Consider the following 20,125-nt stretch of genomic DNA (forward strand, 5'->3'; position numbering starts at 1 on the left):
CCCCACCCCGACTCTCTGCCCCACCGAAACTCCCTCCAAGGGCCGTGGCTGGTGTCTATTGCGGCTGTGGAGATCTCCATAGAGAAAACAAGCATTTGCAATGCAATAGGTCTCGCATTAGGAAAGTTTGAGCTATTGGTATTGTAAATGGCAAAGTTTTTATTTATGTTTTTTTTTTAAATAGCTAAATTAATAGCTTTGTCATTTACAATGCCAATAGTTATAACTTTCGCAAATATGATACCTATAGCATTTGTAAAGCAATATGTTTTGTATTTACATGGTCGCTGGAGATACGAAACACCAAGCCCTCAGAATTCATGCAAACGGAAAAGCTCCTTAACTGCATTTGATATGTTATCGCCATTCATAAATTGAGGGCGAGCATATGGCAGGGGGGGAAGGCGCTTTGAAATGACTGCTTTAAGTAACAGCTTTAACTGGGTCTCTGCTGTACCAAATGAGCTCGTCGGCTTAAATCGCTGATTGATGATTTCAGTAAGAGTATTTGCCAGACGCTCGAATGCGTTCATTAGATGTGCGCGTGGTGAGCACATTTTACCCGGAATGAGGAAATGCGGCCATTAGTGAGGGGGTTATACGCTTCCGTTCTGACTGGTGGATTTGACGAAGGCTCGAGACTCACGCGCTGAACCAGAGTAGTCATGTGGTGCTGGGGCATAGAAAGGGCCGATTGTGCTTGGACTCCTACTTCAGCAGATGGGCATCAGGCGTGCAAGGTGGACAAAGTGCTTATGAAAACCGGTGCACTTCAATCGAATCGCTATTCCCCGTCCTCTGCTTGCGAATCTGTGGGTTCACAAAATGTTACGGAGCGGAGGTCCCTGAGCTAATTAGCAGAGACAACATTGAATGAATAATTAATGCCAAACTTCATAATGGGTGAAAATGAATGCCAAACTTCGTGAAGGACGAACACTTAGTTGGATCAACTTCTTCCTTGAAGCTAATTCTCATTACTCTAAAAGGCCACAATTCTTTTCCTAAACTCTCTTCAATGACTGCTGAGAATTCGCAAGCCTCCTGAAACGTCTCACCATAATAGTCTTTTTTTATATCTTAATTTCGAAAAAAGGTTCCAACACTGCACAGTAAAATCAAAATCAAAATAAACACCATAAGCCTACTGAAGAAATGACCAAACAGGAAAAGCGCGCTTGGCATTGGCACGTAACTCATGATTTTCTGAAACCTGTAAGCAGAAGCAATGGCAACTGAAACACACAAGGATACACATGTTAGAGCCCCCGATTTAAACAAGTTAAGCATTCGTTGCAGTATTCTCTTACCTTACAACAACTGCGAGGGCAGGGAAATCTTCGCGTGCTGCAGTCCGTCCAGAGCTCGCGCCGCCGGCCTGCGACCAGGAAGTCAGGCAGGCCGGGCGGGACAACCGGAAACAGGAAGTAGGAGGGCGGGAGCCTACCCCGCCTCCCACGGAAGAGCCGCGATTGTTTGGAGCACCGGAGCAGGCAGGAGCCTACTCTGCGCCCCGGTGCCGAAGAAGGGAGGAAGAGTCCTGCTGCCGGTGAGAGCCGCTGCACCAAGGAAGCCGGTGAGTGGGGCTTCGCTTTGTTGCTGGCCTGCGAGGGCGGGGGGGGCATGTGTGTGCGCGCGCGGCGGCGGGCTGTGTATGCGTGCGTGCGTGTGTCTTGGAGTCTGTGTGTATGCGTGTGTGACTGTGGGGGAGGAGGAGGGGGTTGCCTGTCTGGGTGCCTGTCTGGGTGCCTGCGTGTCTGTGTAAGTCCGTGTGCGCGCGTGTGTGTGTGTGTCTGTGTGCATGCATGCGCGTTAGGCTGGCTTGCTGGGAGTATGGGAGGGAAGTGCACGGCGCGGCGCAGGACGGAACGTGCGCGTTCGCGCACACAAATCCAGGAAAAAAGCGCAGACCACTTTCTTGTCCCTGCTTACCCCCAGACTGATAACTATACGTCTCCAGCTGGACACATGCATCCTTTGGATGCATTACCAGCGAGACCCAGCCAGCTGGACACATGCATCCTTTGGATGCATTACCAGCGAGACCCAACAAGTAGGAACTGATGAATCACTTCCTAATAAAATGTCTCCACAGTCAAAGAAACGTTTAGAAAGTTCCACCCTCGGCCAGTAAAGACTAAAGCGAAGTGTTATTCTATACATTCCTGGGACTTTTTTTCAGTGAGCGGCACTCCGATTGACAGCACAGCATGCGTTATAATATACACAGTAAGAGGACTAGGATGACACATGTATATTAACATTTGGCGGACATCTTTCCAATGAAATGTAACTGTTATAGGAAACAGAGCACAAGTGTGCCTATACAAAATAGCAAATCCTTTTACCAAAGTATTATTTTTATGTTTTCTTGTTTTTGAAGGGAAATATTAAATGTGCTTGTACTGGAAAATAAATGATTTATTTTATAACAGTGGCACAAGATTTCTGCACTTCATTTTTGTATATCAAAGTATATCATTATTGAATCAGTTTACCAAATTCAGCTGTGGACTTTAATATCACAATATAGGACTTCTGTAGCTTCGGACCCTGTACATTCACCCTCTGAAATGGCCTACAGGTAGACCCACACTGAAGCTGCAGCGGGATGATGACTGTAGTTTCAATCGTTGCTCTGTGAAGAGCCTCCAGGCAAAGCATGGCAGCTCCACCCACAGTGCCCTCCTGATTGGCTTTTTCAAACTGCGCTGAAGTGTGGAGCAAATGAGTGGATCCTGGGGATGAGCAGCTGGGCATTCGAAGAGTAGCTTAGGACAATCAAACAGCTGATCAGAGCCCGCATAGCAACAGGAACGAGGAGAGGCGATGGGTTCGTGAGCACAATGTGTAAAAAATATAAAAGCGGGCGCTGTGCTAATACAAAGCACGGCGCCTGTGCAGTAATTTAAAAATAATGCTGAAAGCGGACGCTGTGCTAAAATAAAAAGTACGGCACCCGTGTATATAATTTAACATGTGAATGGCGGCACAAAGGCACGTTTCCGAGGAGAGAATTTTTTTTTATAAAAGCAGGCGCAGTGCTAATACAAAGCACGGCGCCCCTGCAGTAATTTAAAAATAATGATGAAAGTGTGCGCCGTCACCCTCCAAACCATCCTAGATCGGTCCTTGTGACCTAACCAACGCACCGGGCCGGTATCCGCACCAGAACAGGAGGCGAAGCAATGGATTCGCCAGCACAAAGTGAAACCAGCTGAAGTAGCCCATGTCGTGCCTGCAGCGAGAGAAACTCATTAAACAAACAAGTCCCGCGGCGACCCGGAAGCTCTTGGCCGGCCGGCCAATCCGGTTGCGGCCGACCGGAAGTCCCGCCTCCCGAGGTCCGCGAGCTGCCGGCGCATGGAGCACCCTGCCTGTCCGAATCAGCCCGGGTCCCCAGGAGGGGGCCGGGGAGAAGGAGGAGTGTGGCGTCTGTTGTGGGGCTCCTCGGACCTGAGGGAGCCCCGATTGTGAAGAGGAGACGAGACGCGCCGTGAGGCACGGAGCGCGAGAGGAGCCCGCCGGAAGAGCGCAGTCGGTGAGTGGGGCCCAGGGCTGAAGTGAAGTGCGTGCGTGCGTGCCTGTGTGTATGCCTGGGAGTGGTGGGGGAGGGGGAGTGTGTGCGCGCGTGTGTGCGTGTGGGAATGTGTGTGCGCATGCGTGACTGTGTGATTGAGAGAGAATGCGAGGTAGGGGATAGTGTGCCTGTATGTGTGCCTGTATGTGTGTCGTATGCCTGCGTGTGCATGCGCGCGCCTGTGTGCATGCAGAGGGGTGGGGGCTGCCTGTGTGTGTGTGAGCAAGGGATTTGATTCGCGCATGCGCAGCTACCAGACGCTCGCTCCCGAGGTGAAATCTGACCTCGTCAAAGCGCGCGTCTGGTAGCTGTCCACTCTCCTGAATACGGGCCACATTAGGTCTGTAGCAGACTCTCAATGCTCACGCATTGAGAGTAGTCTGCTCGACCTAAAAAGGAATCGAATAGTAAAAAGAAAAGAATGCAATAAGGATGGTTGGGCGGAGGCTGTTGTGTGCTTAGCTAGCAAATGATACCTAACGGTGGGAGCAAAAGGGAGCAGGGCTGGCAGTAGCAGAGGGTCTGGGAGGAGGCAAGTGTAAATTAAACAGTCCAAAAAAACAAGCAGGACAAGGGGGTCGAGGTCGATATAGAAGAGTATAACAGCAGGCATGGCGGGCGGAGATACAGTATCTATCACTGGAAAGTAACTTTTCCTAATAAGGTTGCTTGCCAATTCGGCCACCTGAAGTGTAGATGAAGGGATACCTAACTTCTTTATTAGTTAAAGGTTGGATACAAACAATCCCCCATGGGCCTAGCAAGAGGGCTCTTTGAAGAAGATCTTTTTAGAGGAACGCCGCAGTGGTGAGTGTGGGTGTGTGGGGAATGGTGCGAGTGTGTTAAAAATATACAGATACACAGGTGGTCGATATCGAATGGGTGCAGAGCCGCCCTGACCACATACCTTAACCTGAGTAATATTACAAGGCGTATTGAGTGTTGCCGTCTCAAACCCCTGTGTGTCACATTTTTTTTTATACAGCTTGCACCGTCCCAACGAAACGCCATTGGATCCAATAGGGACCACACAGGCGTGAAACATGTCGACCTGATTAGACCATTCTCACTACTTAAACGCAGAAGGGTAACACTCTCGAAACTGACAGCTAGGTCAGGAGTACCCTTCTCTGCTCTATTTTAACCATATCAAACGGACCCATGAATAAAATCCTCTGAGGGTACCAGTACGATATTTTTAATGCACTTGCACCATTCCCCACACACCCACACTCACCTCTGTGGGTATCTTTAAAAAGATCTCCATCAAAGAGCCCTCTCGCAGGGCCTGAGGGGGACAGCAGCACCACCTCCTCGAGGAGCATACGCCCAATGATGAAGCATGACACCCTTATGGGTTTTTGAGGGCACTTCTCCAATTAGGAGGAATCCCCCCCTTTTTGCTTTGTATCCAACCTTTAATTAATAAAGAAGTTAGGTATCCCTTCACCTACACTTCAGGCGGCTGAATGGGCAAGCAGCCTTATTAGGAACAGTTACCCTCCAGTGATAAGTACGTTTGACGTTGGCAGCATGGGTCCTGGACCTCATTTTCCACCTCATATTCCTCTAGCTCCCTGCCCCCCCTTCTCTTGTGAAGTTGAGGGGGAGATACAAAACATACAACAAAAAGGATGGTAAAGAAGGTATTCTCTAGGCAAGGACAACTAAGACAAGCATTTGCAATGCAATAGGCCTTGCATTAGTAAAAGTTTGAGCTCTTAGCGTTGCTAATAATAATGCAATGCTAATAACTCAAACATTTAGTAATTGGAGACCTATTGCAGCGCAGGTGCCGCAATTATACCACCAGTAAAGAAATACAAAAACAAGTCTATTTCTTTACCTTTGGTATAATCGCGGCACCTACACTTTACTTTTAATGTTAAAAGTAAAGCGCTGGTGCCGTGATTCTACCAAAAGTAAAGTAATAGAGGTTTATTTCTATTCCTTTACTTTTGGTATAATCGCGGCACCTGCGCTTTACTTTTAACATTAAAAGTAAAGCGCAGGTGCCACGATTATACCAAAAGTAAAGAAATAGAAAAAAAAATCTATTTCTTTACCTTTGGTATAATCGCGGCACCTGCTCTTTACTTTTAATGTTATAAGTAAAGCGTGGGTGCCCCGCTTATACCAACAGTAAAGAAAAGGAAGTGGCGAGCGCGTCACGCCTGTGTCTGGGCACGCGCATAGCTCCTCCCACGGCCTATTGGTGTCTAATACACGCTTGGTGCACGTAATAGACACCAATAGGCTGTGGGAGGAGCTATGCGCGTGCCTCTGGCCAATTGCATGCAGTCTTTTACAATAAGATGCACGCAAAGGCCAATGGGGAGCTGAAAAGGAAACGCACATGCACAAGCGTGTGCGATTCCTCAGTCAGCTCACATTCCCCGTTTTTCACCTCCAAAATGCCTCGCGCAGTGCAACGCTAGGCGCGAGGCCTAAAAAAGGGAAGGAAAACAATTGATTAAGATGCAAGCAATTGAGAATGACATTCAAGGCTGACCCCAAACCCTCTCTAAGTATTGGCATTGTACACAATAGGTCTTTAACACTAGACAACTAAAAGCTGTTTGTATGCAAGAACTAAAAATCTTGAAATTTGGGTAGGGTTTGGTAATGCCTTGGGCTGGAATACTGAGCCTGAATTGACCCTTGAATATTCTCGGCCTACCAAAATTGATGAAGCTAAAACAGTCAATGTTCTTCTATAAAATGTTGTGTGTTTGATTAACCCAGTTCAAAAGTCTTCATTTATTTTCCTCAATCTATTTAATTTGGAGTGGTGTATTCACTTTATTTTGAAATAGTTAGATCATGAACATTGAGAAAAGTTGGTAAATCACTTTGCAAAGCTCTTCATATACACGTTCCTGTCACTAAGGCATAATTCACCCACCAAATTTAGCTATGTAAGCACATAAAATGTTTGGTCTCTAATTGAGGTCATAGAGGAATATGAATCTATGTCACTACACAACCTCGACAGCTACCTTGTTTGTGCTCACCTTGTAGCATACACCCTGTCTACCTTTACCGTGTCCGTCTTTCTATGAGAATGAACATTATCTCAACATCTTTACATCCATAGTGCCGTTACCTCATCTGTTTCCCATATCTTCAAAACCCTAACTCTAAACATTACTCAAACCTATACCTTTACCCCTACCCATAATCTTACCCTTGGCCATTCGTTAGCTGTTCTCCTTGAATTTTAAGTCATGCATTTGATTGCTGAACATTGTAATGATGTAAAAGGAAAAGATATATGACAAGGTTACAACAATGAGATAAAGAACTGTTAGAAAAGCAATGGGCAGATTTAGCAAGGTGTGTAGACAGAAATATTCCATGATGGGTTTAAGACACCCAGGCTGGATTAATGTGGTTGAGTTGTTTATTCAAGACAGCAGGAACAACCACTCTACACGTCCTTCCTTTCCAGCAACCGGCGATATCCTCACTGCTGGAATCACCTTCCAGAACCCCACAGTGGAGCTAGCAATGGTTACTATGATACAACATATCTCCCTTCCCCACAACAATAAAGCAAAACAGCAACAATGCATAATAATACAATAATAAATATAAATTTTTGATTACATGTGTCACCTGTCCTCAAGGCAATGTTGACAGACACAAAGAATAGCACATGCAAATAACCTTAATGTGATAGGTCCCACTAACAAGTCATCAATATCATATGACTACGAACATACATAGTCACCTTGCCACTTGGGACTCCTCTTAACACGTAAATTATCCTTTCCTATGGCAACAGATTTTGCAGGTTCATCCTTGCTTTTTAAAGCAGTGCAATTTGACAAACCTTTTGGCCACCCCGCCATCAAACTTTCTTAATCATGTGTCGCTCTCGAATTCATTGCATAATGTGATTTTACAAACATTCCACTTCTTCCCATCATCCAACTATACATTGATCCCAGACACCTTCTTTACACACTTGGGCTCAGACCATTTGGACAAATCCACCTTCTGGGTACCCATTCTGCTACTCCTCACCCAATCACCAACAGCAAACATGCATATCCCCCTCTTCACTTTGTCATTGTGTTTCCTCACATATGTATTGATACTTCTTGACCCTGCATTCCAACACCTTCATGTCCACACTTTGTGTCACATCCCTAGACATCCACACTGGTGAGACCCTGTTACCTGCTTGTCTTCCCTTCAAGAGCATAAAAGGAGTTTCCATTTTGACAGAATGGGGCGTGCTGTGGTAGCTCCACATCTTGACCACCTCTTTGCAATTCCCACCACTTCCTTCACATAACTGTGTACACTTCTTTAATACACTGTTAAATATCTCAACAAGATCATTTTCCCTAGTATGGTACACCGCCGTGGTGTGATATGACACTCCCATTTTCGACAGGCACACTTTGAACTTATCTGCTATAAATTGGAGACCATTGTCTGTGATCAGGGTTTCCGGGCACCCTTCCCTGTGAAAAATTTGATCACAAAAATATATTATGTTAGATGTTTTAATTTCTCGTGTGAATGCCACTTCTGTCCACTTGGAATAGTGATCTATAAATACAAGTGTGTACTTGTTAGTCACTCCCCTGGTCGGAAAAGGACCACAGATGTCCATGGCCACTCTTCGTCATGGTCTATCAGGTAACTTGGTTGAGGAGATTCTTCAGATCGGTGGGACTTGTCACCGCACATGAACTCAATGCAATCTCACTCACACCTCTCCACATCTCTATCCATCCCTGGCTACCAAAAGGTTTCCCTTGCCCTCCTTTTCATGCCTGATATACCATTATGTCCCTCGTGAAACAAATTGAGCAAATTAGACAGCAACCCTTCTGGTACCACTAAGTTTCCATCCATGTGCACCACACCATTCTTAACAGAAAGTTCTGGCCACACCGTCCCAAATTCACCAAAGTCTCTCATCAAGCATAGATTAGATTTAGACGGTTTGGACAATTCCTCCAACAAGACTTTCATGACATTGTCCTCTTGTACCGCTTTTTTCCACTCGACCTCAGTTATTGCACCATTACAAGATTCAGACACATTGGCCACGATGCACTCATAGCTCGTATCATCATCTTCTTCCATGTACTGCAAGAGCAGACGAGATAAGCAATCAACATTGATTTTGCGATTCCCGGGAACATAATTCAATACAGTCACTTGGCAATTCTAAATGTCGCTCTGCCTGCTCCCTTGGTTGTGAACAAATCTATCAGGGGTCTGTGATCAGATCTTACTTCAAGAATGAGTTCCTCATTCATAAGTTTTGAAGTAGTTAACACCCCACGAGCATGCCAGGGCCTCCCGCTCTATAACCGAATATGTGGATTCCGCTCCCTTCAATGTACGTGATGCAAAGACCACAACTCGCTTTAGAACTTGTCCTTTCTGCATCAAGACAGCCCCTAACCCATAAACACTGGCATCCACTACAATTACACTCTGATCTTGTGGGTCAGAGGGTTTCAAGGCAACTGCGTTTACAATTTGTTCTTTGATATCATTAAAAGCAGTTTGGCATGTGTTTGATCACTCAAACTTATATCCTTTATTAAATAATTCTCTTAATACATGAACCTTGTCAGCAAAACATTGAACACATTGCGAGTAAAACTCGGCTAGACCAAGGAACAAAAGTAACTGTTCTTTATCGCTAGGCGATGCTGCATTTTCAATGGCATCCAACAACGAATTCTTGGGTTTCACACCCTCCCCAGACAAGGTATTTCCTAAATAGTCAAGCTGCTTGACCCCAAACTTCCATTTGCTGGCCCCTTCAGTCAGTCCTGCCCCAAACCAGAACATCATCTTGAAACACTAAAACTCTTGTAATTTTCTTAAGATATTACACATTACCCTTTGAAAACTGCGGAAGCGGATGCTAAAACCACAGGTCAGCCATTTAAACTGGAATGCACCTTCATGAGTTATAAATGATGTTAGATGTTTAGACGCAGGATGCAACCAAATCTGATGGTATGCACTAGCCATGGTCAATTAATGAAAAATTGAAAGCATTCGTAACTGAAGATACCATCTCTTTAATGTGAGGTAATGGCTAGCAGTCAAACCAAATGTTGTGGCTGGGAACTCTCAGATGTACACCCACATGTGCAAATTTCCATCTGATTTGCATGCTAAAAAGTTGGGACTGAGCCACTCAGATGATTTTATGGAATCTATAACGTGTGCCTCACACAACATCAATTTCACTATCCGACTCTTCCATTTTGCGCTCCATGATTGTAGGCACTGATTGTTAAACAAACAAGATGATGGATGGAATGTTGCACAATGGCAAAACATTCACCCCCAGTCGCAGATCTGGATTTAATCCATCGTTATTTTGCTCACCAAGCCACCCCAGTTGAGACATGGCCATATGCAAATCCGTCTTGACCCTGTGCCTCATGGAAACAGTCCATCCCGAACTGCCAAGCCATGTCTTCCCTGGACAGGCAACAAGCATCCTAGGACCGGTTTCTCGCTATCAGCTGTCTTCAGCCAGGATAGCTTGACTCCAGTGGCTTAGTGAGCACGGGACCCACGTCTGGGCATACCCTTCCCACATAGGGTGAACAGCAAAACAAACAAGATGATGGACGGAATGTTGCACAATGGCAAAACATTCACCCCCAGTCGCAGATCTGGGTTTAATCCATCGTTATTTTGCTCACCAAGCCACCCCAGTTGAGACATGGCCATATGCAAATCCGTCTTGACCCTGTGCCTCATGGAAACAGTCCATCCCGAACTGCCAAGCCATGTCTTCCCTGGACAGGCAACAAGCATCCTAGGACCGGTTTCTCGCTATCAGCTGTCTTCAGCCAGGATAGCTTGACTCCAGTGGCTTAGTGAGCACGGGACCCACGTCTGGGCATACCCTTCCCACATAGGGTGAACAGCAAAACAAACAAGATGATGGACGGAATGTTGCACAATGGCAAAACATTCACCCCCAGTCGCAGATCTGGGTTTAATCCATCGTTATTTTGCTCACAGAGCCACCCCAGTTGAGACATGGCCATATGCAAATCCGTCTTGACCCTGTGCCTCATGGGAACAGTCCAGCCCGAACTGCCAAGCCATGTCTTCCCTGGACAGGCAACAAGCATCCTAGGACCGGTTTCTCGCTATCAGCTGTCTTCAGCCAGGATAGCTTGACTCCAGTGGCTTAGTGAGCACGGGACCCACGTCCGGGCATACTCTTCCCACATAGGGTGAACAGCAAAACAAACAAGATGATGGACGGAATGTTGCACAATGGCAAAACATTCACCCCCAGTCGCAGATCTGGGTTTAATCCATAGTTATTTTGCTCACCAAGCCACCCCAGTTCAGACATGGCCATATGCAAATCAGTCTTTACCCTGTGCCTCATGGGAACAATCCAGTCCGAACTGCCAAGCCAAGTCTTCCCTGGACTGGAAACAAGCATCCTAGGACCGGTTTCTGGCTATCAGCCATCTTCAGCCAGGATAGCTTGACTCCAGTGGCTTAGTGAGCACGGGACCCACGTCTGGGCATACCCTTCTTACATAGGGTGAACAGCAAAACAAACAAGATGATGGACGGAATGTTGCACAATGGCAAAACATTCACCCCCAGTCGCAGATCTGGGTTTAATCCATAGTTATTTTGCTCACCAAGCCACCCCAGTTCAGACATGGCCATATGCAAATCAGTCTTTACCCTGTGCCTCATGGGAACAGTCCAGTCCGAACTGCCAAGCTAAGTCTTCCCTGGACTGGAAACAAGCATCCTAGGACCGGTTTCTGGCTATCAGCCATCTTCAGCCAGGATAGCTTGACTCCAGTGGCTTAGTGAGCACGGGACCCACGTCTGGGCATACCCTTCTCACATAGGGTGAACAGCAAAACAAACAAGATGATGGACGGAATGTTGCACAATGGCAAAACATTCACCCCCAGTCGCAGATCTGGGTTTAATCCATCGTTATTTTGCTCACCAAGCCACCCCAGTTCAGACATGGCCACATGCAAATCAGTCTTCACTCTGTGCCTCATGGGAACAGTCCAGCCCGAACTGCCAAGCCATGTCTTCCCTGGACCGGAAACAAGCATCCTAGGACTGGTTTCTGGCTATCAGCCGTCTTCAGCCAGGATAGCTTGACTCCAGTGGCTTAGTGTGCACGGGACCCACGTCTGGGCATACCCTTCCCACATAGGGTGAACAGCAAAACAAACAAGATGATGGACGGAATGTTGCAAAATGGCAAAACATTTACCCCCAGTCGCAGATCTGGGTTTAATCCATCGTTATTTTGCTCACCAAGCCACCCCAGTTCAGACATTGCCATATGCAAATCAGTCTTGACCCTGTGCCTCATGGGAACAGTCCAGCCCGAACTGCTAAGCCATGACTTCCCTGGACCGGAAACAAGCATCCTAGGACCGGTTTCTGGCTATCAGCCGTCTTCAGCCAGGATAGCTTGACTCCAGTGGCTTAGTGAGCACGGGACCCATGTCTGGACATACCCTTCCCACATAGGGTGAACAGCAAAACAAACAAGATGATGGACGGAATGTTGCACAATGGCAAAACATTCACCCTCAGTCGCAGATCTGGGTTTAATCCATCGTTATTTTGCTCACTGATTGTTTCCACCCATCTGGTGAGTCAGACTTGTACGTGCCTGAGAATTGACCCAGTTTCTTGCATTTATAACATCTCACTTTAGTTGCAGAACACCTTTCAGAGTCAGCTGTGTGTATTGTGCTGTTGAATAATCCTTGTGGCTTTCTCCGCTTGTCGTTGCAAGGAAAAAAAGGCAGTTTGATGGTATGTATCGATTTGCGCAGTTTGAACAGAGAAATTTGGGGTGTACTCACATCCTCTACCAAGAAATTATGATTTTCTGGCAAAGTATGCAGGGTCAAGTGTTTTTCTAAAATTGATTTGTCATTGGCGTATCATCAGGTTGAATTGGACAGTGGATGTAAACATCTCACAGCGCTTGTTTCTCCTGTTGGGATGTTTCAATTTAGGAGAAGGCCATTTGGACTTGTCTCAGCTGCTTCCATTTTTCAGTGCAATATGGAGAAAGAGTTGGAGGGTGTAGAGGATACTGTAGTATTTCAGGACAACATCTTAGTTGCAGCCAAATCTAAGGTGTTACATGACGAACATCTTACGGAGGTTTTGAACAGGCTTCAGGAAAAGGGTAATAACCAAAAATGTGTTTTTGGTGTTGAGTCCATTGAATATGTGGGACATGTAATTTGTGGCAAGGATTTTCATACCTGTGAAGGGTTGATTGAGGCAATAGCGAAAGCTCCCTGTCCCTGTCCCATTACCAAGGATCAGGTATCTTCATTCTTGGGTGTGTGAGTTCTATACCAAATTCATTCGCAATTTTGCTGGTAAGACGGTTCACATGAGGGAATTGTTGGGGAGGAAGGTCACGTTTGCATGGAGTGGTGCATGGCAGAAAACATTTGATATGATTAGAAAGGGACTGTCTACGTGTAAAATTCTCACATCTTTTGATCCTTTGAGCAAATGTGTAGTTTCGGTGGATGCCAGTTTAGGTGGTTTGGGTGGCATGATCACCCAAGTCAAAAAAGGCAAAGAGCATAATGTGGGGTTTGCTTCAAGTGCCTTATGGCAGAGTGAAAACATCTACTCTGTCATTGAAAGAGAGTTATTGGCTTGTTGTTGGGTGGTCGAGAGGTTTAAGTGTTTTCTGTGGTGTAGGACTTTAAAATTGCTGACTGACCACAAGCCGCTCATTCCAATATTGAAAGGTCAACCAGTTAAAAATCATACCCCTAGGATCGCAAGACTAAGTTCTAAACTGAGTGTGGGAGAGAATCCAAGATGAAGCTTAACCCTGGTTCTGATTTAACTGTCAAAGAATTAGGTGGTTCTAATAGTATGGAATCTTCCAGTTCCAGGTAGGTGATGGGGTTAGGATCAAACTACATTAGAGAGTGGCTAAGGTTCATCAAAGTTTGGTACACCCACTAAAGTTGATGTCCCGTCTCGGTATGCTCTGAGGGTGAACGGGTGAAGTTGGTGGACCATATCTATAGTGTATAATGAAATGAAATGAAAGGGAGATTTATAGAGCGCAAAACATTAACCCAAGGGTGACAAGGCGCTTGCTCAACAAAAACAGGATTAAGCTAGGTTGTTCAAAGGCACCTTAGAGGCTGAACAGCTATGTCTTCAAAGCCTTCCAAAAAGCCAAAAGATGTGTTTCTAGTTTCAAACTCATTGGAAGAGAATTCCATAATTTGGTTGTGCCAACCAGAAAACTTCTTCCCTCCAGGAAAATTTTTTGACCCAGGCACCAATCAGATCATGGGCAAAGGACAAACGAAGACGACGGACTGGAATATAGTGTGGTAAATTCTGTTTTAGGAAACCAGGCCCTATGTCATGTGTGGCCTTAAAGACAATGCTTAGAGCCTTAAACTCAATTTGTCTCTTTACTGGCAGCCAATGTAGATCTTTAAGCGACCTTGATACAGATCTATGTCTTGGGATGTTCAACAAGAGCCGAGCCACAGCATTTTGCACAACCTGTAGTTTAGATAGGCACTTATTCCGAAGATTGATAAAAAGCCCATTACAATAATCCGCTTTTGATAGAACAAGTGCTGAAACCACTAATTTGTGTAGCTCAGCTGGGATGAATGGGAGGATCTTTCTCAGAAGCTTCAACGTGTAGAAAGAAAGGGAGGTAACCTGATTGACATGACATTCAAAGGAAAGTTTAGAGTCAAATATAACTTCCAGATTCTTCACCTTGATCACTGGCATTGGTAACAGACCCAGCTCCAAGGACCAAAGATCGGAGGACCAGAAATTGGTGCTGGCACCAAAAAGTAAGACCTCCGTCTTACTAGAGTTAAGTTTTAAACAGTTGGTAGCCATCCAGTCACCAACCTGACGAAGGCAGGTATGAAACTGTGCCATAGTGTCAGTCGGCGAGCCTGATACTGAGACAATGATCTGCGTATCATGGGCATAAGACATAGCCGAGAAGCCCAGGGACCTGGTCAATCTCGCCAGTGGTGCAACATAAACATTAAAAAGAGTCGTGCTCAAAGACAATCCCTGTAGCACCCCGCATGGTAGTGCAAAGTTAGGTAGAATTCCCAGACACATTGCTAACAAGATGTATTTGGAAGGAGTGTCCAGAGATGGTGTGTGTAGGCATGTTATTGATCATGTTTCAATATCTGGAAGTGAGGGAAACGATTCTCTCACTGTACCTGGGGAACAGCGGTGTGAGAGACGCAAGAGTGGTAGGAAAGTTAATCCACCTAAACACTTTTGTTAAAATCTTGTTCTGTTGTTATTTCTTCTTTGTCTTTTAACATATATACTGTTATTTCCCTGTTTATTATATTTTGTCACTAGTGTTTTTTCTTTGTTTCCATCCTGTTTGGCTTCCTGGTCTGATTTTTCTTGCGCTCTTTCTTTGCATTGTATTTTGAAGCTTCCTTACTTTTCTGCCTGGTCATTCCGCTTAATTTCTTTATGCTCTTACAGAAAGGACAGAAATGTTGTAGTAGATAGTATGTTAGCTTTGCTTTTACTCATTGTGATACTGTCTTCTAGGTGACAGAATTCTCATGTTTGAATGTGGAGAGTGGCTGAGGCATTCTCTCTGGAAGCTGTGGAGATTTACAGTCAATAAACGTAGTGTTTTCACACCTACCTGTGTCGGTGTCCTCACTACAATTTATGTATATTTGTGAACATGACAGAGATAAGATGTTGAATGTATGAGTTAAGGTGCAGACAAGGAAAGGGAAATGGAGAAAATATGACTGAAGTGGGAAAATGGTATAGGGAGTAAGTTCAACTGACAGGAAGGGGGGGTACAAAAGGGGGTGGTGATGGACGGAGCATCTGAATCAATCAAACACTCACACCCAGTCAAAAGATCTGGGTTTAATCCATCACCGTTCTTTAGCCCACTCTGCCACCCCAGTTCAGACATGGCTATATGCATATCAGTCTGACCCTGTGCCTCATGGGAACAGTCCAGCCCGAACTGCCAAGCCATGTCTTCCCTGGACCGGAAACAAGCTTCCGAGGACCGGTATCTGGCATTCCAGCCGTCTTCAGCCCGGCTTGCTTGAATCCAGTGGCAAAGTGAGCAAGGGACTCACGTCTGAGCATACCCTGCCACACTTATGGCGGCCAAAAGCGGTAAAAATGGGAGTGGTGATGGACGGAGCATCTGAATCAATCAAACACTCACACCCAGTCAAAAGATCTGGGTTTAATCCATCACCGTTCTTTAGCCCACTCTGCCACCCCAGTTCAGACATGGCTATATGCAAATCAGTCTGACCCTGTGCCTCATGGGAACAGTCCAGCCCGAACTGCCAAGCCATGTCTTCCCTGGACCGGAAACAAGCTTCCGAGGACCGGTTTCTGGCATTCCAGGGCTAAAGAACGGTGATGGATTCAACCCAGATCTTTTGACTGGGTGTGAGTGTTTGATTGATTCAGATGCTCCGTCCATCACCACCCCCTTTTGTACCGCTTTTGGCCGCCATAAGTGTGGCAGGGTATGCTCAGACGTGAGTCCCTTGCTCACTTTGCCACTGGATTCAAGCAAGCCGGGCTGAAGACGGCTGGAATGCCAGAAACCGGTCCTCGGAAGCTTGTTTCCGGTCCAGGGAAGACATGGCTTGGCAGTTCGGGCTGGACTGTTCCATTGAGGCACAGGGTCAGACTGATTTGCATATAGCCATGTCTGAACTGGGGTGGCAGAGTGGGCTAAAGAACGGTGATGGATTCAACCCAGATCTTTTGACTGGGTGTGAGTGTTTGATTGATTCAGATGCTCCGTCCATCACCACCCCCTTTTGTACCGCTTTTGGCCGCCATAAGTGTGGCAGGGTATGCTCAGACGTGAGTCTCTTGCTCACTTTGCCACTGGATTCAAGCAAGTCGGGCTGAAGAAGGCTGGAATGCCAGAAACCGGTCCTCGGAAGCTTGTTTCCGGTCCAGGGAAGACATGGCTTGGCAGTTCGGGCTGGACTGTTCCATTGAGGCACAGGGTCAGACTGATTTGCATATAGCCATGTCTGAACTGGGGTGGCAGAGTGAGCTAAAGAACGGTGATGGATTCAACCCAGATCTTTTGACTGGGTGTGAGTGTTTGATTGATTCAGATGCTCCGTCCATCACCACCCCCTTTTGTATAACTGACAGGAAGGATCATTAGTTGACATGAGAGAAGGCGATGTTGAGAATCATAAACTTAGATGCATGGAAACTGAGAAAGATGTGCATGTTTTTGATATTTTATATTGCAGTAAGGAAAATAAACTACTACCAAGGTTGCTATATAGAATAGAAAGATAGGAAAGAAGACATAAAGACATAAACAGAGAAGAACAGGCAAAGGAATGGCTGATCAGAAAAAACAGAATGTTTGTTTCTTAAAAATTCGGGGTGAAGATAGTTACAAGGTTTTCAGGAATTATTAGTAGAAAGACCATTTGTAAAAGCAGTAAGCTGTGATTAGGAACAAGAAGAGAATCTGATACATGTTAGAACCCCTTCAGATGGCCACAGGACACACAGGGTCTTCTAGGGCTAACCATGGTGGTTGAGGCCTTTTACTCCTGATGTTCCGGGTTCATACTACTATGGATCCCACTCAACAGGGCCAAGTACCCTGCCTACACTTGACAGTAATTGGTATCTGTGCTCGAGCAGTCAAGGCTCATTTAGGGGATGTAGACACGGGTCAGTGAACATGACTCATAACTCAAAGTGCAAACAGTACAAACAATAAATCAATGTCCAGCCAAATACTTGCTTTAATAAGACAAAGTAGTACTTTATTTCTAACTCTACAAAAGCAATGAAATGTGTCATTCAATGCAACACAGTCCCCTTGGGGTCGGGCTCTAGTAGTTGTCAGGTAAATCTGTGTCCCACCCTCCTTCTCCAAATGTGCTCAGGGTTGCACCCCATTCACTGGTGGCTGCATCAAGGAATGCAAGCAATCATACCGTATACATGAGTTCTCCCTTGTGATCGCTCTGAAAAGATAGTCAAAAGTGTCTATGGTGCCAGTTTGCAGTGTGTTCCCCTGGGGCCCAACTGGCCCAGTTCTCAACTCACATACTCTCGCAGCACAGAAGAATTCAGTGATGCAGCGGGTGACTTCAGATGTGCACCTGCAAAGCCTGCTCAATTTAGAGATGTCGGGCTGGGCTGCTTGTGGCCCTCACGGCAGCACCCAGTGGCACAGGCTCGCTTTCTGGTGCGGTGTGCAGGAGGTCTCACAAATGTTGGAGCAGTTCCCTGCTGGAAAAGAAGCAGTAAGCTGACTTTGTTCAATGGAGGTAGGGAATCTTTTCTTCAGATCCCAACTGGAGCCAGCAGGAATGCCACATCATCCACAGCCTCTCTGGCAGTCCTCCGCAGTAAGTTGGGGGGGCAGTTCCTTTGCAGCACATTTCCAGCCCGCAAGTCATAGCATCAGTCTCTCCTTTGGGCGGTGGCCCGAATCATGTGGCAACGTTGGGACTGGCTGCCCCTCCTGGCATATGGGGTTGCCTCTGTACGTAGTGATATGGGCACAGGCTCTTCTATTCACAGCACTGCAGCGTTGTGTTCGGACAGTCACCAGTGTTGGCAGTCTGGGAAATTATACTTTACAGGTGGCCCCCACTGGCATACGGAGTCACAGCTGAGCAGCAATATGGGTATGGGAAGACCAGCACAGCACTTAACACACGGCTCAGTTTACAGTAGCCCTCTCCTGGAATATGTGGGTTGCCAAAAACAATCCTGCACATGCAATGGCCCAATCAGTGCTCATTTGAATCCTCACACCTGGCTCAGGGAGTCCTCACAGAAGGGCTCTCACTGGATCTTGCTCCCATTAATGCTCTTCTCTTCCTCACAGGGAACACTGGTCTTGGCAAGCAGCCAGGCATCGGTGCTCCAGGGCAGGTAGTTTTGGTTTCCCAGGGTGATGTCCCCTCACCCAACAGGGAGGCTAGAAGGCTTTGGTCCAAATCCTAGTCTTGCAGAGCTTCCCCTTCTCATACTGGTGGCTCCTCACACTAGCTGCTTAGCAAATGACAAATTTTTGGCGGTCTGTGTGCACTGTTCAGCATTGAAAGTTTTCTATTTTCAACCAGGGTGTGCTCTTTACAATGACAGACTGCCAACACACACACTCGCCATGTGCATGTTGCACAACCCTTTACCTTTCGTGTATTGCACTTCACGTAAACACACATATACTCAGAACATGCTTTATCCACAACTGCACTGCACAGTAATTCATCTCTCATGTGATGCATTCCTCTCGGGCATACATACACCCCACATGTGTACTAACCACACATATATTGCACAGTACTGCACCATCATTGTACTGTACACTTCCCAGGCACACATACCACCAAACACAGAGTCACCACTCCTGTGCTGTTTAGCACTCCACATCTACCTGATGTAGGCCAAAAGTGAGTTAAGCAGACAACAAAAATGCGAGCCTGTAGGACTCACTACAGTGACATAGGGAAACAAAAGTCCTGTTCACTACTACTGATCACAACTTGATATGCTTCCACCACTGCACTTGTGCTGCCTAACCCCTTCCATGCTCTTGACGGAACCATTCCGTCATGAGTCACGGTTAGGCTGTGCTGATGATGGAATGGTTCCGTCATGACCACGCCCGCGATTGGAATGTCCAGCACAGGGCTGGAATTTCTGCTGCACGCAAGTGGTTAACACCTGGTGAAGGCAGTAGCCTTTGGCCATTATGAGGGTAGCACTTTGAGTTCTCCTACCGATCCAACAAGACTAAAATCCTTGAGACAGGCCTTTGCCATGGCACACACATATGATCCATGTTCACCTATGTGTAGTAAAAGAGGCACTTTTGTGGTTTGGCGCCCTATGATGACCTTCGACTACCATCATTTTAATTGACTTTAGTGTGTTATTTTACCCTAGCCTTAATGTAGGACAGTCCTGCATATGCCTGTTTCTCTTCTGTCTTGTAATCTTACTGTCTTTCAGTGGGAGCTGTCAAGGAGTAGAACAGTCCTGCCCAGAATATGAGGTGTGGGATGTGAATTTGAAGGTGTGAGAGGGAGAGAGAGGTGTGGAATGTCGAAGTCCAGTGTTGTGAGTGGTGGTGCACACATGTGCTCGGTGTTGTACATTTAGAGATAAAGTATGTGATGCTGTAGGACATTGAGAGATAAAGTATGTAATGCTATAAGCAGTTGTGCAGAAATGTGTATTGTCGATCCACATCATCCAAGAGGGGGCAGAAGTCCAATTCAGTAAAATGCCATGTACATCCAGACCACACAGGAAGAAGATGGGGACATGGACTATGATGAACTGGAAGGCATGCTGCACATAAAACATGCCGGGGAGCCCAAGGAACATCAGAGCAGGTTCACACTGAGCTGCACTGTCACCACTGCTGGCCACCAAGTTTCAGCTTTAATCAGTACTGGAGTTTTCATTAACATCCTGGGGCAGATGGGA

The sequence above is a fragment of the Lissotriton helveticus genome, chromosome 10, assembly GCF_964261635.1.
Source record: "Lissotriton helveticus chromosome 10, aLisHel1.1, whole genome shotgun sequence".
Taxonomy (NCBI): Eukaryota; Metazoa; Chordata; class Amphibia; order Caudata; family Salamandridae; genus Lissotriton; species Lissotriton helveticus.